Source organism: Lepus europaeus, chromosome 4 (assembly GCF_033115175.1).
Source record: "Lepus europaeus isolate LE1 chromosome 4, mLepTim1.pri, whole genome shotgun sequence".
Lineage (NCBI taxonomy): Eukaryota > Metazoa > Chordata > Mammalia > Lagomorpha > Leporidae > Lepus > Lepus europaeus.
Window position 1 is genome coordinate 58,130,370 of NC_084830.1, and position 26,210 is coordinate 58,156,579.

The window sequence follows — 26,210 nt, forward strand, 5'->3', positions numbered from 1 at the left end:
AGAGTTAAAGATTTTAAAAGCTAGTATTAAAATTGCTATATTGGTCTATTATGCTATATTATATGTGTGTACATAGTGTATGTCCACATGGGGAAATTTTATTAAGAGTTTTATTTTAAATGGCTTATAGATAAGATTGTCCATAAATTTAAGCTGTTAAAATTAATCAAAGATACATTTTAATTCGTGTGACCTGAATCTCTGCATTATATGTTTTATACTTGTTGGTAGAAAGAAACTAAAAACATTTTATATGGTTGTGCTTAAGTTAACTGGTTAAACAAACTACACCATGTTGGATATTTAAGAGGTGTTTTCAAATACATGATTCTTAAAGTTTATAGAAGGCATTGGACCTTCTGGTAAATGTTTTCTCAAGTTGTTATCTAATGGTTGAAACTGTTTGCTAAGTATTCATGTAATATTGCTATTGTCAGCAAGTGATCTAGGACTTGCTCCCTCATTTCTCTATTCTAAGCCTAACTTGTTCTTTCATTTCTCTATTCTCCTCAAGGTAGGAAATTAATCCTATTATAAAGGAATCTGTAGGACGCACAATTTAATCTTTAGACGTTATAAAAGAGATGGCTAATATTTTTCTGTAATAGCATAGCCAAAATAAGAGCTTAAATAATAATCTCATAGCTAGATTTACTTCGCCATCAGCGAAGTATACAGTAAGTAGAAAAATCTCCCTTTCAGACCAAAGGGAAAGAAAGTTTTTAAGTGAGAATGTAATTTTCCTCATGGACATTGTCTACCATAGAAAAACTACTACAGAACATGCCTGTGACTATAGACTAAAGATTAGAGATGGGACTTGTGCACTCCCTTGACTTGCATCCTCTGGTCTGCTTTAACACAAACCAGGAGGAAAAGAAAGCTAGGCATCAGAAGCAATGGGTGGCAGGCCTATTAATGGCTGCTCTGTACAGTGATCTGCCCTCAAGGAGACCCAACAGGCCAGTCTACTGCAGTGGCTTTCAATGTGGTAAGCCTGGGCTTCAGCAGAAGTCAATTTGTGAAGAGCCCTGGCAGCTCTGCCAAGAGTTGGATCACTGGAAATGGACCTGCCCTGTAGTCGAAGGATGCCCAGGTCAGAGCCACAGATCTTATTGGCTCTAAGCTGAAAGGCCCTTCACTCAGCCCAACTTCCAAAGTGACCACTGCAGCTGAGGGGACGGCCAAGCAGGGTCAGCAACATTGCAGGCAGAACTGTAAATTTCTTGTTAGAGATGCCCCCTGCCTTTACCTGGCCAGCTCTCCTCCCAGGCCAGCCAAGTAATGAAAGTCAACAGAGTGCTTTCCCCTAGGAGGTTCACACCTCCCTTAGGATGTACCCCATGTGAAGAGATAGATAGGTCTGGGCCTCTGAACTTACAAGGCCTAAAGCCCACCAGATTATTATCAAGCCCCTTCTGTCAGGTTCTATTTGCCTCTCACTCAGAAAACTTAATTGTAGCTTAGACAGCACCTTTCTTAGCTCCTCTAATAATGACTCTGTCCTTTGTTCTAGACCCTGTCTAGTGCACTTGGGCCTCATTCCTTTGTAATCATAACCTCTACTCTACCACCAATGGCTCTACTCCCAACCTGTGTGTACTGATGGTCCTCTTCCCCACTTAATGCTGTATAATTGTTCAGACCTGGTAAATGCCACTCTTAGGATCATTGGTTACTATCCTCACCCTGTCTTTTATGACCTTGCCTAAATATGATCAGAGTCGGCGAACTTGGTAGGCTTCCATAGCCTTGGCAACTCATGACGACAGCCTAGGGTGGTTACTGGTGCCATAAACTAGAGTGTCAATTTGTTGGGTCAACAACAGGAGTCACTGTGCACTTGCTCCTCATGTGGGATCTCTGTCCTTATTGTGCTGTACATTTTGATTTAATGCTATAACTAGTACTCAAACAGTATGTTTCACTTTGTGTTTCTATGTCGGTGCAAACTGTTGAAATTTTTACTTCATGTATACTAAATTGATCTTCTGTATATAAAGATAATTGAAAATGAATCTTGATGTGAATGGAAATGGAGAGGGAGCAGGAGAGGGGAGGGTTGCGGGTTGGAGGAAAGTTATGGGAGGGGGAAGCCATTGTAATCCATAAGCTGTACATTGGAAATTTATATTCATTAAATAAAAGTTAAAAAAAAAAGATTTATATATTTGAAAGACAGAGTGTCATAAACAAAGGTAGAGACAGATAGATGGACATATAAAGAGATCTTCCATCAGTTCATTTACTCCCCAAAAGGCCTGGCCCAGCCCTGGCTGAAGCTAGGAGCCAGGAACTACATCCTGATCTCCCACATCGGTAGCAGGGTGCTAAGTACTTGGGCCCTCATCTGCTCCCTTCCCAGGCTCATTAACAGGGAACTGAATCAGACATGAAACAGCTGGGACTTGAAATGGCCTTCCAAAATAGGATGTTGGCACCCAAGTAGCAGCTTAACTTTCTTTGCCACAACACAAGCCTCTCCATTTCCTTTTTCAGTGAAAAAAATGCTGGAGCCATTGTCATAACCTTTTTCCTTTAGAAGAAGTTTTGGATTTTTTTGTTGTTGCTGTCAACTCATGTCAATTTATAAATCTATGTATTTCATTTCATGATGTCTATAACTTGGAGTAAGCCATCCTTACAGGGTTTTAGAAGTTGCGAGTTTTAAACCCAGTTAAAATGCTTATCTTTGGCTTAGTAAAATAGTCAACTGAAGTGAAGTCTGCTATACAACAGCATGAGAGTTTAAGCACAGTTAGTTCACCAGGAAAAAATACTGACTTTACTATTAGGAATGAATTGTTGGCTGGCACCGTGACTCACTTGGCTAATCCTCCGCCTGCGGCGCTGGCACCCAGGGTTCTAGTCCCAGTTGGGGCACCGGGTACTAGTCCCGGCTGCTCCTCTTTCAGTCCAGCTCTCTGCTGTGGCCCGAGAGGGCAGAGGAGGATGGCTCAAGGGCTTGGGTCCCTGCACCTGCATGGGAGACTGGGAGGAAGTACCTGGCTTCTAGCTTCGGATTGGCTCAGCGCCGGCCGTAGCGGCCATTAGGGGAGTGAACCAACGGAAGGAAGACCTTTCTGTCTCTCTCTCACTGTCTATAACTGTCTCTCTGTCTCTCTTTCACTGTGTAACTCTGCCTGGCCAAAAAAAAAAAAAAAAAAAAAAAGGAGAGCAGCCAATTCTTAAACCGACACTGAGATGTGGGATGCCATTACCACAAGTGTCAGCTTAAGCCATTGTGCCCAAGGCTTTTGATGTTTTTCAATTTTGATTTTGTCACTTGTATTTCTCTTTCTTCTCACCAGTGGTTAAGGACTGTCTCCTATTCTGCCACGTCACCTTCTCTGCCCTCTGAAACCTTCCCTAAAATGCTCAGCTGTGGCTAAGCTTGCCACAGCTTGAACTGCTATTGAAAAATTGCAGTTTTATTTAAAATATTAACAGTTAATAGTCTAGTTTTAAAAATGACTAATGGCTTTATATTTATTACATATATCATTTATACATAGTCTTAATATTATCATTTTGAAAGCAAAGAGCTAATCAATTATTGGAAAACCACAAAGCTTAGCATAATACAACTCTGAGTAGCTTCACAATACAATTTTTAATTAATACTGAAGACCTTGGATTATTTTTAAGACTTGATCAACTAAGCTTTCAAATCTTGTAACCCAATTTTAACCACAATCAATGGAAAGTTATTAATATTAGGCATTCAGTAATTGTTGAATGCTGTAATTTACTGAATTACATGTGATCAATTAGAACCAATTAACAATTCTTCCAATAAAGGAGCATAATTAAGACCCACAAGTATTTGTTTTTGAGTTGTAAGTTAATTAAAAGCCAAGCAATGTTCCTGTTCCCTTCATTGTTTTCAACAAATACATTGATTCAATTCCTGCCAGTAAAAATGGTGCTTTTTTCAGAATTCTAATTAAAATTCCAGTTAAATATTTAATTCTTTTAACTGCTAAATAGGATACCTCTGTAATATGCATTTGTATATTAAAATTGCTTTTAGGGGCCGGCGCTGTGACTTAGTTTTTAATCCTCCGCCTGCAGCGCTGGCATCCCATATGGGTGCTGGGTTCTAGTCCCGATTGCTCCTTTTCCAGTCCAGGTATTGTGAATTGTGCTGCACAATGGACATGGGGGATACATATAACTCTTTCATATGCTGATTTCTTTTGTTTTGGGTAAATTGCCAGGAGTCAGATGGCTGGATCATATTCAGGTTTTTGAGGTATCTCCATACTGTCTTCCATAGTGGCTGCACCAGTTTACATTCTCACCAACATTGGAAGAGCGTACCTTGTTCTCCACATACTTATCAGTATTGTCATTTGTTGATTTCTGTCTGATAACTTAATTTCAACCAGAACTCACAAATGTTCATTCTTTCAGTAAATTAGGAAACATATGTTTTTGTGACTCTGAAGCCCAATTGTAGCAGCACTGAGTATCTTGTTTCACTATAATTAGTAAGGAAATGTGGTGATCAATGACCTCTCAGTTTTCTCTTTGTCTTACCTGTGATACTGATATAGCACTTTTTCCAATTTTTTCCCAAAGAAACTGTTTATTTAATGAGTACAAATTTCATAAGTACAACTTTAGGAATATAGTGATTCTTCCTATCATATTCACCCTCCCACCCCACCTCCTCCTCCTTCTCCCATTCCCAGTCCCATTCTCCATTAGAAAAAAAAAACAAAACTGTTCCTCAACAGTTAAGACAAAGGCTATTCAAGTCATTGCTTCTCAAAGTGTCAATTTCACTTCTACAGATTTCCTTTTAGGTGCTCTATTAGTTATCACATATCAGGGAGAACCTGTGGTATTTGTACCTTTGAGACTGGCTTATTTCACTAAATACGATGATTCCCAGATACATCCATTTTGTTGCAAATGACCGGATTTCAATTTATTTAACTGCTGTGTAGTATTCCAGAGAGTACAAATCCCATAATTTCTTTATCCAGTCTTCAGTTGATAGGCTTTTAGGTTGATCCCATTCTTAGCTATTGTGAAAACCTATGAGCTGCAATAAACATGGGGGTGCAGATAACTCTTTAATTTGCTGATTTCATTTCCCTTGGTTAAATTCCCAGGAGTGGGATGGCTGGGTCATATGGTAGGTCTATATTCAGATTTCTGAGGTATTCCCAAACTGATGTCCATAGTGGCTTTACCAGTTTACATTCCCACCAACAGTGGATTAGGGTGTCTTTTTCCCCACATTCTCACCAGCATTTGTTGTTCATTGATTTCTGTATGAAAGTTATTCTAATGAGGGTAAAGTGAAACCTCATTGTGGTTTGGATTTGCATTTCCCTGCAGGCTAGTGATCCTGAACATTTTTTTAAGTGTCTGTTAGCCATTTGGATTTCCCCTTTTGAAAAATATCTATTTAAGTCCTTTGTTCATTTCTTTACTGGGTTGTTTGTTTTGTTGTTGTGGAGTTTCTTGATCTCTTTATATATTCTGGTTATTAATCCTTTATGAGTTGCATTGTTTGCAAATGATTTCTTCCATTCTATCAGTTGCCTCTTCACTTTTTTGAGTGTTTCTTTTGCAGTACAGAAGCTTCTCAATTTGATGTAATCTTATCTGTTGATGTTGGCATTGATTGCCTGTGTATCTGGGATCTTTTCCAAGAAGTGTTTGCCTATGCCAATGTCTTGCAGAGTTTCCCCCAATGTTCTCCTCTACTAATTTGATGGTATTAGGTCATAGATTTTAAGTCTTTAATCCATTTTGAATGGATTTTCTTGTAAGGTGTAACGTAGGGGTTCTGCTTCATACTCCTGCATGTGAAAATCCAGTTTCCAAAGCACCATTTGTTAAAGAGACTATCCTTACTCTAGGGGTTGGTTTTAGCTCCTTGGTCAAATATAAGTTGGTTGCGGATGCTTGCATTGATTTTTGGCATTTCTATTCTGTTCTATTGGTCTATCCATCTGTTTATGTACCAGGCTGTTTTGACTATAACTGCCTTGTAGTATGTCTTGAAATCTGGTATTGTGATGTCTTCCACTTTTTTTGTTGTTGTTTTGAGTAAGATTGCTTTAGCTATTTGAGGTCCTGTACTTCCATATGAATTTCAACATCATTTTTTTCTCAATTTGAAAAAAATGTCTTTGGTATTTTGATTGGCATCACATTGAATGTCTAAATTGCTTTTGGAAGAATGGATATTTTGGTGATATTAATTCTGCCAATCCATGAACATGGCAGATTTTTCCATTTTTGGTATCATTTTCTATTTCTTTCTTTAATGTTTTGTAATTCTCACCATAGAGATCAGTCTGCAGGCATCTTTGTTGGTGAGATGTGTTTCTTGTAGACAGCAAATAGATGGGTTTTGTGTTTAATCCATTCATCCATTCTGTGTCTTTTAACTGGAGAGTTAAGGCCTTTACATTCAATGTGACCATTGTTAAGTAATGAGTTGGCCCTGTCATTTTTCCAAAAAATATTCCTACTTTTTACTTTGGATTTTCTTTATACTCTTACTGGGAACTTTACTTTCTTTACTTTCTTCCGTATTGATGATCATGTTTCTGAGTTTCTATGTATAGCACATACTTAAGCATTTTCTTCAGGGCTGTACCTGTTTTGACAAATTCTTTCAGGTTCTATTTGTCATGGGAGGTCTTTATTTCACCTTTGGTCATAAGTGAGAGCTTTGCAAGGTATAGAATTCTGGGTTGACAGTTTTTTTTTCTCTTAATACTTGCACTATATCTCCATATTCTCTCCTAGCCTGTAGGGTTTCTGATGAGAAATCAGCTGTGAGTCTAATTGGAGATGCTCTGACAGTAATCTGACATTTCTCTTGTGCACATTTTAGAATTTTTTTAGGTTTTACTGTGCAGAGTTTGACTACAGTGTGTCATTGTGAAGATCTTTTCTGGTCATGTACGTTAAGAGTTATATGTGCTTCCCATACTTGGATGCCCCTTTCTTTCTCCAAACTGGGGAAATTTTCTGTTATTATTTCACTAAAAAGGCCTTATAATCCTTTCTCTCTTTCTACACCTTTAGGAACTCCTAGACCCTGCATGTTGGGTCATTTGATAGTATTCTGTAGATTCCACAGTGTTTTTTAGTTTTCTAATTTCTTCTTCTTGTGTTTGGTCTAACTGCATAATTTCCTGTGCTTTGTCTTATAAGTCAGATATTCTTTCTCCTGCTTCATCAATTCTGTTGTTAAGGCTCTCCACTGTATTTTTATTTGTTCTATTGAGTTCTTAATTTCCTATATTTCATTTTGATTTCTCTTTAATATCTCAGTTTTGTGGGAGAAATTTTCTTTCATGTCACATGGATTTAATTAGTTTGTGCAATCTCTTATTATTTCTAAGTAATCCTATGATCAATTTTTTGAATTCCATTTCTGGCATTTCTTCAATCTCATCATCTTCACAATCTAGTATTGAGATATTATTTTCTTTTGGGGGTGTCATTTTGTCTTCCTTGTTCATATTTCTTGGATTGGTGCATTTGTAATTCAGCATTTGTGGTTTCTTCTTTGATTTTTTGTTGTGGCAGTTTTTATCTTTGGACCATGTCGGATTGGATTAGTGGAGTGTCTGCTTTCAGATAATAATTAGTATGTGGGTGGGAGTGTCTAGCGACCTCTGTTCAGTGCTCCAGAGTGAAGGGCATGTCTGAGATAGCACACCCAGGTTTGGTGTTGTGAATATATATTTTTTTAATCAGAGGGGGAAGTTTCTTCTTGTCTGTTAGTGTAGACTCAGCTGAGCACCTTTTGGCTAGCACCAAAGGAGTCAAGTGCCTGGGTGCTAGCCCCCGTGAGTAAATTCTTTGTCTGCTCTGCCAGGATTTGTGCAGTCCTCAGTGTAAGTTCAGATACCCCAGCAATGTCTCTCATCAGGTAACCAGGGAGCCCTGATCACGTGGAACCTCCTATAGTGACTGCCCAATGTCCCAGCTACACCATGAGTCCTTTCACACAGCCTCAGTGTTTTCACAGTCCTGGCACACAAGCCTCCCACTGTCACAAACAACCAGCCCTCTGTCTATTTTCCCCAGCAGATTCAGGAGTCTCCACTTGGCTGGTTGCTGGATGCAGACATGAGCGGGCACAGCTGTTAAGTTTGACCAAACTGGTGTCTGCTCTCTGTCAGCTTGTTACAGGATGCATTTGCGGGATGATTAGGGAGAGAGAAAATGTGCCCCACTTTGCTTTTTCTCCTCTAGTTTGGTGGGTACACTGTTCTCCACAGGACTCCAAGCAAGATTCCCTTTAGGCTCTTCCAGCAGCTTTTTCACAAGTGGCTTAGGCTGCTGTAGTTTGGTCTCACCTTACTCTCCATTGCTGCTGCGGAGGCTCTCAGCTGATACGGTCCTAAGTTGTGCACGTCTTTGACTTCCACATAGGCCAATGTGTTCCTCTGAACACATTGAGGAGTTTCCTCTGCTGTTTTCTCCCTGACTCTTCCCTGAGACTGCACTCTCCACTTTTTGAAAACTATCTTCTCCTAGACTTGAGCAGCAAACTCCCTCCCTACACTACCATCTTAATCGACGCTCTGTGTCTCCAAGTTCTTCATCCTTTCCAGACTCAGTTGTTAACAGATTAAATGTCTGTGAATACTTCAAGGCAATTTTGGTAGATAACAGTTGTGATTCTCTACTATTTTTCAAAATGTATTTGCTGCTTGCATTAAGAGACTACTACTTTCTATTTGAAAACCCCAAAATTTTTAAAGAATTTAGATGTATGGAAAGATTGCAGTGCCTAGTGAGAATACTTGGTTTTAAGATCTTCCTATGCCTTCTGCATACTTTAAGACCTTTCTAAAAAATTTTCTGTCTCACTTTCATTACTTTAACAATGGAAATAACAGTAATAATAATAGCAATGATTTAACAGGTAATTGAGATCAGGATAATTATAGTGTTTGGAGAGGCACAATTTGTTATTATTTGTATCATTGTGAACAGAACAGAACAACTCTGATAACCACCATCTTTATCTTGGTGCCAACAGTGGAGAGAAAGGAAATGCTAAAGTGTCCGTTCTATTATGTTGCCTTGTCTCTTTAAAGAAGAGTTAGTGGATGCCCACGTTATGCATTCCATACATTATAATTCCATAAAAGTGTACAAAATATGAGAAATATGTTTGTGTGGTGAAAGGACCTTAGGTTTTGAATCTTGGTTTTGTCAGTTACTTGCTCTGTGAACTCAGAAAAATCACATAGCTGATTTGAGCCTCTATTTGATCATTTGTTAAAGGACTTAGTAAGTGCTTGACAGGACTGATGTAAATATTAAAAACTGACTGGTGGAGCCACTGTGGAGGTTGGTCTGGAGATTCCTCAGAAACCTGAATGTAGCCTTGCCATGCAGCCCAGCCATCCCACTCCTTGGAATTTACCCAGGGGAGGTTTGAATTGGTGAACGGAGGGGCTGTCTGCACTTTGATGTTTGTAGCAGCTCAATTAACAATGGCTAAGACCTGGAATCCGCCTAAATGCCCATCAACAGTAGACTGGATAAAGAAATTATGGGACATGTTCTCTATAGAATGCTATACAGCAATAAAAAATAATGATATCCGGTCGTTTGCAACAAAATGGAGGAATCTGGAAAACATCATGCTGCGTGAAATAAACCAGTCCCAAAGGGACAAATACCATATGTTCTCCGTGATCGGAGACAACTAACTGAGCACCAAAAAGGAAACCTGTTGAAGTGAAATGGACACTATGAGAAACAGTGACTTGATCAGCCCTTACCCTGACTGTTGATGAACCACTTAATACTTTATCCCTTTTAGTACTATTTTTGTTCTACTTAATACTATTGGTTGAACTCTGTAATAAACACATAATTATTCTTAAGTGTTGAAATTTAACTGAAAAGTAATCTCTGTTAAATATAAGAGTGGGAATAAGAGAGGGAGGAGATGTACAATTTGAGACATGCTCAATTGGACTTGCTCCAAATGGTAGAGTTAGAAGCATGCCAGGGGATTCCAATTCAATCCCATCAAGGTGGCATGTACCAATGCCATCTCACTTCTCCAAGTGATCATTTCATTCACAATTGATCATATTGATAGGTTTAAGAGTCAAAGGGATCACATAAACAAGACTAGTGTCTGCTAATACTAACTGATAGAATTGAAAAGGAGAGAAGGATCCAACATGAAAAGCGGGATACACAGCAGACTCATAGAATGGCAGATGTCCTAAACAACACTCTGGCCTCAGAATCAGCCTTTAAGGCATTCAGATCTGGCTGAAGAGCTCATGAGAGTATTTCAGGCATGCAAAGCCAAGACACTCTGGCAAAAAAAAAAAAAAATGAAATTACCTAAATGAAAGATCTCTGTGAGTGAGATCCCAGTGGAAAGAATGAGCCATCAAAGAAGGAGGTACCTTTCTTTGAAGGGGGAGAGAACTTCCACTTTGACTATGACCTTGTCTGAAAAAGATCAGAGTCGGCGAACTCAAAAGGCTTCCACAGCCTTGGCAATTCATGACAAGAGCCTAGGGTGATTACTGATGCCATAAACAAGAGTGTCAATTTGTTAAGCCAACAACAGGAGTTACTGTGTACTTACTCTTCATGTAGGATTTCTGTCCTTAATATCAGTGCAGCTCTGGCCATTGTAGCATCTGGGGAGTGAACCAGTGGATGGAAGACCTCTTTCTCTGTCTCTACCTCTCTGTAACTCTGTATTTCAAATAAATAAATAAATAAATAAATAAATAAAGAGTTTGTTAGGGCCAGCACTGTGGCATAACAGGTTAAGCCATCATCTGCAGTGCCAGTGTCCCATATGGGTGCTGGTTCAGGTCCCGGCCATTCCACTTTTGATCCAGCTCCTTTCTAATGTACCTGGGAAAACAGCAGAAAATGTCCCAAGTCCTGGGCCTCTGCACCCATGTGGGAGACCTGGAAGAAGCTCTGGGCTCCTGGCTTGGGCCTGTCCCAGCCCTGGATGTTACTGCAATTTGGGGAGTGAACCAGAGGATGTGAGATCTTTCTGTCATTCCTTCTCTCTCTTTGCAACTCTACCTTTCAAGTAAATAAATAAATCTTAAAAAAAGAGTTTGTTGGCTTGGTTTATAACTTTCAATATTTAGATGTGAGATTATATTTTTCTCTTGTCCCAGGCTCCCAATAGTAGGTGCTTGATGCATCTTATATATAAATTTATTCTCAAATTGGCTTTATGAGTTTCATTTGCTGTTCGTTCCATCTGCTCTAATTGTTGCCCTTGACTCAGAAGGGTTTATCTAGAAAGAAAATGCATAGTAACAAAGGTTGTTTATTGCATTCAGAATTGTAACAAATGACGGGTTTCTATCCTTAGACTTTGTGGAATATTGCTAGCATCTCCCAACCTCAACTTCAGTATTAATACCTATAGAGCTAGTTTAATTGTCTGGGGCTTAGATTAACAGGCCTGAGTAACAGGATATTAAATTTTTATGGTTAAACATAATGAATTTGCTTATTTCAGGCTTCCTCAAAAAGGTGAAAAATAAGAAAAACTAAGGTTAATTTTTTAATATATTTTTAATCTTTTATTTAGTAAATATAAATTTCCAAAGTACAGTTTGTGGATTACAATGACTTCCCCCCCATAACTTCCCTCCCACCCACAACCCTCCCATCTCCCACTCCCTCTCCCATTCCATTCACATCAAGATTCATTTTCAATTCTCTTTATATACAGAAGATCGATTTAGTATATATTAAGTAAAGATTTCAACAGTTTGCATCCACATAGAAACACAAAGTGAAAAATACTGTTTGAGTACTAGTTATAGTATTAATTCACATTGGACAACAGATTAAGGACAGAGATCCTACATGAGGAGTAAGTACACAGTAACTCCTGTTGTTGGCTTAACAATTTGACACTCTTGTTTATGGTGTCAGTAATCTCCCTAGGCTCTAGTCATGAGTTGCTAAGGCTATGGAAGCCTTTTGAGTTCACCGACTTTGATCTTATTTAGACAAGGTCATAGTCAAAGTGGAAGTTCTCTCCCCCTTCAAAGAAAGTTACCTCCTTCTTTGATGGCCCTGTTCTTTCCACTGGGATCTCACTTGCAGAGATCTTTCATTTAGGTCCTCTTTTTTTTTTGCCAGAGTATCTTGGCTTTGCATGCCTAAAATACTCTCATGGGCTCTTGAGCCAGATCTGAATGCCTTAAGGGCTTAATCTGAGGCCAGAGTGCTGTTTAGGACATCTGCCATTCTATGAGTCTGCTGTGTCTCCCACTTCCCATGTTGGATCGTTCTCTCCCTTTTTAATTTGATCAGTGAGTATTAACAGACACTAGTCTTGTTATGTGATCCCTTTGACTCTTAAACCTATCAGTATGATCAATTGTGAATTGAAATTGATCAGTTGGACTAGTGAGATGGCATTGGTACATGCCACTTTGATGGGATTGAATTGGAATCCCCTGGCATGCTTCTAACTCTACCATTTGGGGCAAGTCCAATTGAGCATGTCCCAAATTGCACATCTCCTCCCTCTCTTATTCCCACTCTTAAATTTAACAGGGATCACTTTTCAGTTAAATTTAAACACCTAAGAATAATTATGTGTTTATTACAGAGTTCAACCAATAGTATTAAGTAGAACAAAAAAATACTAAAAGGGAAAACATATTAAATTGTACATCAACAGTATTTATTTGAAAGTCAGAGTTACAGAGAGAGAGGAGAGGCAGAGAGAGAGAGAGAGGTCTTCCATTCGATGGTTCACTCCCCAGATGGCCGCATCGGACAGAGCTGCACCAATCTGAAACCAGGAGCCAGGAGCTTCTTCCTGTCTCCCAAGTTGGTGCAGGGGCCCAAGGACCTAAGCCATCTTCCACTGCTATCCCAGGTCACAGCAGAGAGCTGGACAGAAAATTGGAGTAGCCGGGTCTTGAACTGGCGCCCATATGGGATGGCGGCACTTCAGGCCAGGGCATTAACCCATTGCACAACAGTACTGGTCCCTAGGTTAAAATTTAAGGAAATTTATTGGCTATCTTCAGAAACATACTAGGAATGATTAAATTTTATAAAATATATTTGAAAAATTTGCTGGTTAGTAATAAGATTGCTATCCACAGTGGAAACAACTTTTTAAAATTCTCATTATCCTAAATTCATGCACTTGATTTCCTGATACAGTAATAGCAGCATCTATTTATAATCTACTTTTCATTTGAGATTCTCAACATGATAAATAGCTGCTGTTTGGAATCTGTCTCTTGTTTGAACATCAAAATGTCAGTATAGTTCAGAACTTCAAGATTCACCTAATGGATACATCTTGTTTACCATTTAAATGTTCTAATTTTAATTTCCATAATAATGACAACTAACAGGTGAGCTATGTTCTTCACCAATGGGGCTATATTTGCACTGAATTCTCTTTTTATAAACTAAATCAGGGAGTGACAAGAATTATGGCTGCTTTTATGTTCTGGGAAGTATTTTGTTTTAGCAAGTTTCTATTACTAAATGAATCTGGGTACTCTCATTTTTCTAACTATAAGCATTGCTTACTTTTTATAATTTGCTGGTTTCTGAACCCAAAAGGGAACAATCTTTTATACCCTTCCTTCATAAATAATGATAACTAGATATCTCAATAATTTAACTACTTTTTCAAGATAAATCATTATATTACCATCTTCAGTAAAAGGGGTAAGTGAATTCTCTAACAAAAACTAGAAATGGAACCTGAATAAGTGGCTGCCAACAATTCTAAAATGATAGAGCAATAACCTTTTATAAATGATTTAAACATACTGCCTCATTGAATTTATCTGTGTTCATCTAGTATTATCTGGTGGTTATTCTATGTGTGTATCTATAATAGTTGCCTTCCTTTTTGTAAATGTCATAAAACTAGTGATTCAATTTTTTAAATCCATGATGTCTAAAAACTGACTTACAAGAAGAAATAAAATTGATCAATTGCTGTTACAGTGTACTATTCTAAGATTTCCTTATCTTTGGACAAGATAAATTACCAGCTGAAATTTTAGAAGGGCATAAAAATAGGGAGGTGAATATTACCTAATGGTATAACAATAGGAAGCATTGAGCAAAGAAGCTAATATTAATTATTGTAAATTCCTTGCTGCAAAATTAAATAAGAAATTACCAATATAATTTTAAAAACAAAATGTGAAATAAAGATGATGATTTTATTTTAAATCTAAGAATTCAAATATCCTCAGTATGTGAACTACCAATGCCTTGCCTGAGAATAGAGTTTGCAGTTAAAATAACATGGAAAGGAAGAAGAGAGATCCCTAGAAGTACAGTAATTCCATCAGGAAGCTGAATTCTGCATTCCTATAATTGGAATTATGCAATGATCTTGTGGTTTTAATGATGAACTTCACTACAAAAGAAGAAGAACATAGAAAATGACCCAGCAAAATTAAAAACAAAATCCAAAATACTTAAGCAGCTCTACTTAAGAAAACAAGGCAGGAAAAAGACAATATTTAACAATAGTCACACTGAATGTACATGGTCTCATCTCCCCAGTTAAAAGACACAGACTAGCTGAATGGATTAAAAAAGAAAACCCATCTATTTGCTGCCTAAAAGAAACACACCTTACCAACAAAGACACACACAGACTGAATGGATGGAAAAATCCAGTAGAACAATAGAAATAACTAAAATTAGAGAAGAAATCAACAACATTAAAACAAAAAAAAAATACAAAAGATCAGCAAAACGAAGGGCTGGTTTTTTGAAAAAATAAACAAAATTGACACACCATAGGCCCAACAAACCAAAAAAGGAGAGAGAAGACTCAAATCAATAAACTTACAGATGATAATGGAAATGTAACAACGGACACAACAGAAATAGAAACAATCATCAGAAACCAGTACAAAGAGCTGTATAACAATAAACTGGGAAACCCAGAAGAAATGGATTGATTCCTAGACACATACATCTTACCTAAATTGAGCCATTAAGACGTAGGAAACATAAACAGACCCATAACCAAAGCAGAAATTGAATTGGTAATAAACGCCCTCCCAATAAAGAAAAGCCCAGGACTGGACGGCTTCACTGCTGAATTCTACCAGACATTTCAAGAACTAACCCCAATTCTTATCAAATTATTCAAAACAATTGAAAGAGAGGGAATCCTCCCAAAAATTCTGTGAAGCTGATATCATCTTAATTCCTCAACCCAGGAAAGACACAACAGAGAAATAAAACTATAGACCAATCTCCCTGATGAATATAGATGCAAACAAAATCCTGGCCAGTCAAATCTAACTACACATCAGAAAGATCATTCACCCAGACCAAGAGGGATTTATCCCAAGTATGCAGGGATGGTTCAATATTCACAAATCAATCAATGTGATACACCACATTAACAAATTGAGGAACCAAAACCATATGATTATCTCAATAGATGCATAGAAAGCATTTGATAAAATGCAATACCCTTTCATGATGAAAACTCTAAGCAAATTGGGTTTAGAAGGAACATTCCTCAACACAATCAAGGCAATTTATGACAAACCCATTGCCAGCATCATATTGAATGGGGAAAAGTTGGAGGCATTTCCATTGAAATCTGGTACCAGACAGGGATACCCACTCTCACTATTGCTATTCAATATAGTCCTAGAAGTTTTAGCCAGAGCCATTCGGCAAGAAAAAGAAATTAAAGGGATACAAATTGGGAAGGAGGAAGTCAAACTATCCCTCTTTGCAGATGATATGATTTGTTATTTAGGGGATCCAAAGAACTCCACCTAAGGGACTATTGGAATTCATAGAAGAGTTTGGTAAAGTAGCAGGACACAAAATCTTTACACAGAAATCAACAGCCTTTGTATACACAGACAATGCCATTGTTGAGAAAGAACTTCTAAGATAAATCCCATTCATAGCAGCCACAAACACAATCAGTTACCTTGGAATAAATTTAACTAAGGATGTCAAAGATCTCTATGATAAGAATTACAAAATCTTAAAGAAAGAAATAGAAGAAGATACAAAAAAAAAATAGAAAAATCTTCCATGTTCATGGATTGGAAGAATCTATATCATGAAAATGTCCATTCTTCCAAAAGCAATTTATGGATTCAATGCTATACCAATCAAAATACCAAAGACATTATTCTCAGATCTAGAAAAATGATGCTGAAATTCATATTGTTGAACAGGAGACCTTGAATAGCTAAATGAATTTTATACAACAAAAACTAAGCTGGAGGCATCACAATACTAGACTTTAAGACATACTGCAGGGAATTTATAATCAAAACAGCCTGGTACTGGTACAAAAACAGATGGATAGACCAATGGAACAGAATAGAAACACCAGAAATCAATCCAAACATCTACAGCCAACTTATATTTGATCAAGGAACTAAAACTGACCCCCGGAGCAGGGACAGTCTCTTCAACAAATGGTGCTGGGAAAACTGGATGTCCACACATGTAGAAGTATGAAATAAGACCCCTATCTTACTCTCTACACAAAAATCCATTCAACATGGATTAAAGATCTAAATCTATGCCATGACACCATCAAATTAATACAGAACCTTGGGGGAAACCCTTCAAGACATTGGAACAGGCAAAGAATTCCTGTAAAAGACCCTAGAGGCACAGGTAGCCAAAGCCAAAATGAACAAATGGGATTACCTCAAATTTAGAAGCTTCTGTACAGCAAAAGAAACAGTAAAGTGAAGAGACAACTAACAGAATGGGAGAAATTATTTGCAAACTATGCAACTGATAAAGGATTATTAAGCAGAATACAAAGAGATCAAGAAGCTCCACCATAACAAAACAAACAACCCAGTTAAAAGATGGGCCAAGGACTTTAACAGGCTTTTTTCAAAAGAGGAAATCCAAATGGCCAACAGATACACGAAAAAATGTTCAGGATCTCTAGCCATCAGAGAAATGTGAATCAAAACCAGAATAAGGTTTCGCCTCACCCCAGTTAGAGTGGTCCTCATTCAGAAATTAACAAACAACGAATGTTGGAGAGGATGTGGGGAAAAGGGCACCTGAACCCACTGTTGGTGGGAATGTAAGCTGGTAATGCCACTGTGGAATACAATATGGAGATACCTCAAAAATCTGAATATAGACCTACTATATGACCCAGCAATCCCACTCCTGGGAATTTACCCAAGGAAATGAAATCAGTAAACAAAAGAGCTATCTGCACCTCTGTTTATTGTAGCTCAATTCACAATAGCTAAGACATGGAAGCAACCTAAATGCCCATCAACCAAAAACCAGATAAAGAATTTGTGGGGTGTGTACACTATGGAATACTACACAGCCATAAAAAAGAATGAAATCTGGTTATTTGCAAGAAAATGGAGCAAGCTAGAAAACTTCATACTTAGTGAAATTACGCAGTCCAAAGAGACAAATACCTTATGTTCTACCTGATTTGAGAGAATTAATAGCACTCCTAAAATGAAAGCTATAGAAGCAAAATTGACACTTTTAGAATCAATGACTTGAATAGTCCTTGACCTGACTATAGAGGGACAGATTATTATTGTTACTTTTTATTTTGTATATCCTTTTTATTATGTTTTCTTTATTTCATTTTCTTTTCTCTTCTTCATATTATATGCTGAACTCCATATGTAACATGGAGTTAATCATATGTATTTTAAGTCAATTGGAAAAAGATCCCAGTTAAAAATAAGAGGGGGAATAAGAGAGGGAAGAGTAGTCTATAATTGTAAAGCAATATAGTTCTGCATACAGTCCTACAGACTTACTTCTAAGGGTACAGACTAAAAACTTGTCATAGGACTCCAAACCCATAAAAATCAGTGGTATAAATGACATATTAACTATTAAAATGATCATATTAAATGTTAAAGTCAACATATAGATGGGTTTAAGTGTAAAAGTGATAATATATTTTAATATATGATTATAATATATGATTTAATATATGATTATAATATATGATCATATAATAATTTTTTTAAAAATTTATTTGACAGGTAGAGTTATAGACAGTGAAGGAAAGAGATAGGAAGGTCTTCCTTCCATTGGCTCACTCCCCAAATGGCCATTATGGCTGGCGCTGCACCGATCTGAAGCCAGGAGCCAAGTGCTTCTTCCTGGTTTATAACCATGTGGGTGCAGGGCCCAAGCACTTGGGCCATCCTCCACTGCACTCCTAGGCCACAGAAAGAGAGCTGGACTGGAAGAGGAGCGACTGGGACTAGAACCCGGTGCCCATATGGGATGCCGGTGCCACAGGTGGAGGTTTAACCAAGTGAATTATAATATATGCATTTTTATATTATAAATGCATATACATTTATAATACATGATATTATATTATATATGAATATATTATTTCATATCATATTATATATAACATTATATAATATAATATTATATATTATATATGATGTATATTATATATGACATTATATATGACATAATATAATATATTATGGCAGTGCCAGCCATAACGGCCATTTTGGGAGTGAATCAACAGAAGGAAGACCTTTCTATCCCTCACTGTCTATAATCTACCTGTCAAATAAATTTTTAAAAAAATCATTATATTATAATATATGATCATATGTTATAATCATATTACAATATGAACATATATTAATGATCATATATATCATATATTATATATGACACATATATGTCATATAATATCACAATATTGTATAATTATATATGAATATATTATTCCATATTACAATATATTATATATTGTATAATATATTATACAATATATATTGTTTTATATTATAATATGATATGTAATATTATAATATGATATTTTACATATTATATATGTAATATGATATACAATATTTCATATTATAATATGAAATATAAATATATATTATAATATATGATCATATATTATAATATAATATATACATTCATATATATTATATTTATATAAAATATATATAAATATATGCACAAACATATATATTATAATATAATAGTTATAATATATGATCATATAATATTATATATAATGTAATATAATCATTATAATATATGATCATATATAATAAAATCAAGTGCCCGGTAATAATGATAGAATTAAAAAGGAAGGAAATTCCAATATGGGAAGCCGTCCACAGAACAGAATCCTAGAATGACATTCACTGTAAATAACACTCTAACTTCAGAATCAGCCCTTAGGGATTCCTGGTCTGGCTGAAAGGTCTGTGAGAGCCTTTCAGGCATGGAAAGCCAAGACTCTGGCAAAAAGAAATCCTCAGTGGAAAACAAGATTCATCAAAGAAGGATATATTCTTCTCTGAAGGGAGGAAAGAACATCCACTTTGCTTATGGCCATGTCCAAATACTGATGGAATCTATAGTCACAAAAGGCTTCCATAGCCTTGGAAGCCCATGGCAAGAGCCTCAGGTGATCACTGACGTCATAAATAAAAGTGTTAATTGTTAAAGGAACAATAGAACTCACTGTGCACTTACTCCCCATGTAGGACCTCCATCCCTAATGAATTGTACTATGAGAATTGACTGCAAATTTTGTTCCCAAACTGTACTCTATATGTTGTATGTGTATGGGGGAGTGCAAACTGTTGAAACTTATGCTTACCATGGAGTTGGTCCTCTGTATATAAAATCAAACTAAAAATAAACTTTAATGAAGGAGATGAGAGAGGGAGGTGGAATGGGAGTTGGGGTGGAAGGGTGGGTATGGGGGAAAGAATCACTATATTCCTAAATTTGTATCTATGAAAAAATGCATTCATTAAATAAAAACTTAAAAAAAAAGAAAAAAAAAAGAACTCAGGGTCCTAAAGAGCTTTAAAAATATTTGGTTTATTTATAAATATTTATCCTTCTAGGAACTAAAAGAGAAATATCAAAAATATTGCTATGGTCTGTGTGCTTGTGACTCCTTCAACTTCATATGCTGAAACTTAATCGCCAATGCTATAGTATTAATAAAGGGTTATTAGGTTATGAGGGTAAAGGCCTCAGAAATGGGGCTCTTGGCTTTGTGTAGGAAGCCCACAAGAGCTGGTTCATCCCTTCCTTCTTGAAAGGGCTCTGTGAAAAGATGCCATCTATGAACCACAGAGTAAGCCCTCACCAGATGCCAAATCTGCTGATGTCCCGATTGTGGACTTCCAGACTCTAGGACTGTGAGATATAAATATCTGTTTCTAAGCCACTCAGAATATGATATTTTTATTAAAAAGCCTGAGTACATTAATCAAATATTTATACAGTATATTAATAAATTAAAAGTAACACAAATGCTTCATTAAGCACAATGAATAGATTCTAGAGATGTGGTGTACCATGCTGTGCCTGGGGTTAAGAATCCTGTATTGTGCTCTTTAAAAATCTGTTAAGAGAGTAAATTTCATGTTTTGTCCCTACCACAATAAAAATTAATAATAATAAATTGAAGTTTAATATGAATAACAAATCTTAATGAAATAAGTATCTTTTAAAAGCAAAAAACTAAATTTATTGAGAATAATTTCACTGTATACTTAAAAATATGCTGTTTTATGAATTGCTAGAAAACAGCGGATTTTCATTTCTGCTTCTATGATCAAGCTGTTGCAATGTGCTATTTTGGTTCAAATATGTGAAGAAAATTTAGTTGAAATTTCTGGAGTACAGAAAATATTTTGAGGAGTATGCATGGTCAATTTTACTACAATGGCACACAAATTCCTAAAAATTCCTGAGTTACACAAAATCATGATATAAACTGCATGACTTATAAGAAAATAAGGTTAGGAATACTGTATTCAAAAACTTTTCAGTGCTGCACAAAAAATACAGGTAGTAACCTAATTAAAATATAAATATAATAAAAATGGTGGCATGGTTTTATACATTAAATAGTCAAAATATGAATATATATTGCAACAAATACTACATTTTACCTTGAAAAAGACTTGAAGTTTCTGGAACTTTTTAAAAAGATTTATTTATTTTATTTGAAAGACAGAGTTACAGAGAGAGGGAGAGACAGAGAGAAATTCCATCCATTGGTTCACTCTCCAAATGGCAGTAACAGTCAGGGCTGGGCCAGACCAAGGTCAGAAGCCAGAGCTACTTGTGGATCTCCTCCATGGGTACAGGGGCCCAAGCACTTGGGCCATCTTCCATTGCTTTCCCAGATGCATTAGCAGAATCAGAAGTGGATCAGAAGTGGAACAGCTGGAACTTGAACCAATGCCCATATGGCATGCCAGCATTGCAGGCAGCAGCTAAACCACTATGTTCGTGGAATTTTATGTCCACCTCTCCACTGGGCTTGTCCACCTGGCTCCCAAGCCAACCACTAAGTGGGGAAAATGAAGGGGAAAAAAAAAAGAAAGATGGAGAGAGAAAAAGGAAGAGAGAGCATAGAGGGAAAATAGAAATTAAGTTGAGAGAAAATTAAAGAGAAGAGAGAAGTGGGCCATGTGTTGTTGCTATTTGGGAGAGTTGTGCCTTGAGAGTTTTGTGAAATGGTGTCAGGAAAGTGATGTGAAATTGAATGAAAAGCATTAACTCCAGTTGTGGGTGTGTGTGGCCCAGTCTCCTTATGATATGTGTGTCTGGATGTAATGTATATATATGTGGGGGAGAAAAAGTTACAGTTCTTCCTTACCTATTGCAAGTTTTATGGCTAATCAGCCTATAACAGGAGACAGATTATTAAGAAAAAAAATCTAACAGATTTATTTCACAAAGTTTTGGAAATGAGGCCCCAAAGACCCAGCAAAAACTGTGCATTTTTATGCTTTGGTTGAATGAACAATGGATATTCAAAAAAGGGGTATGATTTAATGATAACACCTTTGGGGCACTCAGCAAGGCCTGTTTGTTCAGATTGTTCTTGGTCTCTGTGTGTAGCATTTCTTCTTCATAGCTCTACACAAGGAGAGTCTTATGATTTACTTTGAGGCAAAGAAAGTCAGAGAATGCCTATGTGTGTACAAGAAGGTGAAGGAAGGTCAGAATGACCACTCTTACTTCTAGGACTTTCTTTGCTCTGTTGCTGAGGTGCCATATTTTGGAGTATTGTGTTCTGAACCCCAACATAGTACTACACAACTTGGTTCAGCTGGGTTCAATTTTTCCCATTCATCTAGTGGTTCTTGTTGGATTAGATTTGATTTTCAAATAAAACATTAAAGTAAAACTCATGATACTTTAATAACTTTTTCAGATGATTGTGGATACTTTTTAATATCATAAAACTCAAAAAGTGGTGGATTCATAAACATTAATTGCGATGTGGAACTCAGATCAACATTAATGCACTTTTTGCATGTGGGGACTTTGAAAGTTTCATGGAAAATAAAAGGTAAGGTTATTTTTGATGTATAGATGTTTTGAAATTCCTGCTTAGTTTATTTATTTGAAATGCGGGGAAGGGGGGATAGAAAGACACTTTTCCATCAGCTGGTTCACTTCTGAAATGTCTCCAACAGCTGGGACTGGTACAGGCCAAAGCCAGGAGCCAGGAACCCCATGCAGGTCTCCCACACAGGTGGACTCAGTACTTGAACCATCATTTGCTGCATCCCAGGCACATTAGCAGGAAGCTGGATTGGAGAGGTGAAGGCAGGTTTTCTGCACAGGCGCTCTGGTACAGGATGTGGATGTTGCAGGCAAATTAACCTGCTGTGCCATAAGCCCACCCCTAGTTTTTCATAATACACATTTTCCACACACTTTGAAGACACCCCTCATATGCAAAATAAACATCTTTTTATTCCATTTTCTCCACAAATTTGTTGATGAACCCTCATACTAGTTTACCTTTAAACCTATGGCCTGAGAATAGATAGGGAGAGAGGGTGCTGGTTTTTTTCTGTCTACTTCCTGCTGATATAGGACATTGATGGAGTGGGGTATTGGAGTTATATACTTTGAATTGGATTGATTGAAGAAGAGCAATCTTGTCTATACTCAAAGTCAGAATTGATGGAGCAAGGACATAGCCCCTGCATTCTTAGGCTGGCTTGGTCCCACACCCTGTATTCTCCACCCCACTCTCAGAATTCTTTTCCAGTTAAACTTCTGCAGAGAGGAAGGACCTCTGAGTTTTGAAAAGCCTGGGAAAAACTAGTTGAGTTCCTTCCCTACTCAGGTCCCTTACCTGACTTATTTATATAAACCCAGCCCTTAACTCAATTCTTGCTGTCTGCCATGTGTTCATCCTGCATGCATGCCTCAGTTATCCACCTATGTGAATTTATTTTCCCCTGAATAAATTTATTTTGACTGTGAGTTCATATCCTGTCTCCTCTCTGTCCTGCTCCTTACAGATAGGATTTTTTATTTTGGTAAAATGCCAATACACTGATTCACTTATTTCCTTAGATATTACCAATCCCATTAGTTGGGAAACAATTGTTAGTTTTTCATTTAAAAGTTTGTGCCTTTTTTATATAGATGTATAAGCCTCTATGATAAATTTTTCATAGATATATACTAATATTTTATATCTCAAATTGATAAATTAAAAAACTGATGGGATAGGTTATCCTTTAAATGGATTTATTTACCTACTCATGATTTATTTTAAAACATCATCTTTTGTTTGTTTGGAAAATACTGGTTCACTGTTTTATGCAGATCATCCAAAGGGAGACATATTTCACCAAACAGTATTTTCAAAACTCAAATTTTTTAGTGTTATGATTTAACTTTTCAGACAAGCCTTTTTTGGGAAGCTTTCAGGCACATAGTTGTATAGCAAGTTTCCCTAAGTTTTCAATATTCAATAAAATTAATTGTTGTACTGATTCATCATTTTAAATGAAACTGGCTTAAAAAAGTTGTGAGTGTGGTAGTGAAAACAACATGATTACTAGTACAGCCTGGTGTTTTCCATCTAATGGACAATGTAGCATCAAGATAAATGCTAACCCTAGATGCTGATGCAAATTACATAGAGAACTTTAATAATGAATGTTTTTACCAGAGTGGAATCTATTAAGATTCTGGCAAGGCACCAATATTTTCATCTACTGTTGCTTTTGTGTTATCAAAGTGTAAATACCAACACAGAGAAAAAAGGTCACTAATGCTTTATTATTTTTGCAAAAAATATTTTGACTATAGATCTTCTGAGAGTGTTTCAGGGTTTGCTCATAATTTGAGAGCTATATTATGTGCCAAAGGATGTACTACCACTCATCTATCTTATCAGCTTTAATCATATAAAGAATTGGAATAAGCTTAGAAATCATAGCATTTCTTGGGTAACCTTGAATATCCATAGAAAAATTCTAGGTTAAAAATTTCTAAGTTAAAACATCTGTACATCTCTTTTCAAGAAGTTGATCTGTAAAGTGGAAAGAAGGATAAAAACATATTTTTTCTTCCAATTTGAAAAGAAGTTATGGGGAAAAATGTTACTTGTGCATATTTTAAAAGTTTCATCTAACATTATGTTTTAATGTCCTATAGAAAGGACTTATTTACATCAATGAAATGTATTTCTTTAAATTAATGTTTCAGAATATCAATCAGCTTATGGTCAGAATGAAGATTCTGATTGGTGTTTCAAAAATGCAACACTACACCAAAACCATTTGTCAAAATGGCAACAGACTTTCCATGAAGTGTGAGTAAAATATTGGAGCTTGAAAAACCAAAAGAATGTGGCCCAGGTGTCAGCATTGTAGTGCGGTGGATCAAGCTGATGCCTGCAATGCCAGCATCCCATATGGATGCCAGTTAGAGTTCTTGCTGCTCCACTTCCAATCCAACACTACTAATGTGCCAGATAAAGCAGAAGATGGCCCAAGTCCTGGGATCCTGCCATCCATATGTGTGGTGGAATGAGAAGGCCATGCCAAGATGGCCACTGGCAAGCGAGCGTCAGTTACTCAGGAATGGCTTTGCAACCCACCTGGCAATGGAGCCTGCCTGGCAACAGGCTGTGATTGGTTAGGGCATAAACTGCCCCTTGACTGGATTGGCTGTCTTGGTTATATAAGCTGTTGTACCAACTGAAATAAACGAGTCTGCGGGCTGCTTGCCTCTGGCCCACTTTCACCCAACTCCCGGGGTCTGTGTGGTGACTCTGCGCCTCTTGCCCCCACCACATTCCTCCTCTCAGAACAAAATCAATCTCAACATATATGGGAGACTTAGATGGAATTCCAGGTTCCTGGCTGTGGCCTGGCTGAGAGTCAGCTGTTACAGACATCTGGGGAGTGAACCAGCAGATGGAAGATCCTCGTTCAGTCTCTCTCTCTCTCTCTCTCTCTCTTTCTGGGTGTGTGTGTGTGTGTGTGTGTGTCCTTGTCTCTCTCTCTCTCTCCCCCCTCTCCCCCCCCCTCAAAATAAGGTTATATAGCAGACCTAATAGCATTTACCCCATCCTGAATAATTTTAGCTTATGTCTAATACTGGGGAATTATGATTCTCTCAATTACTTCAGCTTTCCATACAGGTGTGTGGGAATCTTTGTTAAGAAACTAAAAGCAGAAAATAGAATACATGGCTCATGTTGGCTTATGTTTATCATAATATTGTCCACGTATTTGTCCCACATACATACCTTTTTTTAAAGATCTATTTATTTATTTGAAAGTCAGAGTTGCAAAGAGGGAGAGAGAGAGAGAGAGAGAGAGAGAGAGAGAGAGAGAGAGAGGTCTTCCATCTGATTGTTCACTCCCCAGTTGGCTGCAACGGCCGGAGCTCCACCGATCTGAAGCCAGGAGCCAGGAGCTTCTTCTGGGTCTCCCATGTGGGTGCTGGGACCCAAGGACTTGGGCCATCTTCCCCTGCTTTCCCAGACATAGCAGAGAGCTGGATCAGAAGTAGAGCAGCTGGATCTCGAACCGGCGCCCGTATAGGATGCTAGTGCTTCAGGCCAGGGCATTAACTTGCTGCACCATAGTGCCAGCCCCCACACACTTTTTTTTAAAAGATGTATGTATGTATTTATTTATTTGAAAGGTAGAGTTACAGAGAGAGAGAAGGGGAGACACACAGAGAGAGATCTTCTATCTGCTGGATCTCTCCCCAAATAGCTGCAACAACCAGGGCTGTGAAAGGCCAAAGCCAGGAGCCAGGAGCATCTTCTGGGTCTCCCATGTGGGTGCAGGGGCCCAGGGACTTGGGACATCCTCCCCTGCTTTCCCAGGCACATTGGCAGGGAGCTGGATGGGAAGTGGAGCAGC

General features: G+C 37.4%; 1 long non-coding RNA gene across 1 annotated transcript in view; it reads left to right on the forward strand.

Annotated features, from left to right (window-relative positions):
* The window catches only part of LOC133757661 (uncharacterized), a 289,895-nt gene that overhangs the window by 157,662 nt on the left and 106,023 nt on the right, over nt 1–26,210 (forward strand). The window contains exon 3 of the long non-coding RNA XR_009865711.1: nt 22,235–22,372. This is a non-coding gene — a long non-coding RNA (uncharacterized LOC133757661). The remainder of the gene's footprint in view (nt 1–22,234; nt 22,373–26,210) is intronic.